A 1,514-nucleotide genomic window follows, 5' to 3' on the forward strand; every position below is an offset into this window, starting at 1 on the left:
TTTCATGTGTTTATTTAATTTTATTTATTATTTTATTATAAAACGATTTTTCGTCACAGTTGAACCGGTTGAACCTATAAACCAATAAACCAGTAACTAGAACAGTTCGATGACCGATTCGGTTTTCAGAACCTTGTGTGAAACATCTTAGTCCCTATAGAAGACTTATTTGTCTTCATATATTTTGGACGGAAGAACTTAAATGTCTTACATTTTAAAAAATAAAAAATATTTTTATATTTTTAATTAATTAAAAATTTATTTATTTTTAAGATAAAAAATTAAAAAATCAGACTTATTTGTTTGTTTTTTCTAAAAAATAATATTAAAATGAAAGTGGAGCATTAAAGTAAAGTTTTGAATGAGAACACGTGGTGTTTTCCTTTGCGTCTATCTCTTTACAAGTTAAAGCTTGCAGAAAGGGAATGAAATAATGTGGTGTTTCTTAACGTGTACTCTGTTCTGTAGTAGCTGCTTCCGGAAATGTTGGCCAAGTCATTAATCTAACGCTTCAATTATGTCAAACTTCTTGCGTTTAGGGTGTACATGGATCGGATCGTATCCGCAGATCCGCAGTAAATATCCGCATCCAATCCAATTCACAAATTGATTGGATTGGATCGGATCCGATCCACACCCTTTGCAGATCGGATCGCGGATATCTGCTCTACATCCGCGTATCCGATCCACGGATTTGTAAATCCGCACTATAATAATTAAAAAATAAAAAAATATATATGTTTGATATTATATTTACTTGTTTGTATGTTTTAGTTAGTAATTATTATTCATATATTGTATTATTTTATTTTTGTTATTTAGAGAGAGTTTGATTAAAAATATTTTAGGAATAAATAAGTTTAAAAGTATGAAATAAATATTTTTATCGAATTCTTTTACATAGAAATGTGATTAAAAAGAGAAAGTTTAATTATGCGGATATATCCGATATCTGATTCGATCCGATCCGCAAATATACGGATCGGATCGGATCGGATCCAGCACTAAAAAGTGCGGATATCATATCCGATCCGATTCGATAGAAATTGTGTGGATCGGATCGAATTTTCGGCCATATCCGATCTTATCCGATCCGCGGACACCCTACTTGCGTTTGCATACAATTATGATGCAAAATTCCAATCAAGTCACCTTGTTACTTTATACTTACCACTCTTATTTTTTTATCTTTCATCCAAGCTTTTGAGGAAACTTGATGAGAATAATATGTATCTCAAACTCAAGAATTGTCAACTCTTTTTGATTAATTATATATTTTTCAATCCGATTGGTGGTTCCGTTTTATTTAACCGTAGAGCGTCGCTCTCAAAAAGTCAATTTTATAAGCTTAATATTTTGATTCATATATGATTTTTTTTTTCTTTTGCACTAGATGCAATTATATACGTGAGTAAATTACTCAAGTTGATTTTAAAGAAATTTTAGATTAGACTCCTTTTTTTCATAATTTTTTATTTTTTTAAAAATTTTGAAAAATTATTTTTGTAAGATAA

This window comes from Arachis ipaensis, chromosome B03 (assembly GCF_000816755.2).
Source record: "Arachis ipaensis cultivar K30076 chromosome B03, Araip1.1, whole genome shotgun sequence".
Taxonomy (NCBI): Eukaryota; Viridiplantae; Streptophyta; class Magnoliopsida; order Fabales; family Fabaceae; genus Arachis; species Arachis ipaensis.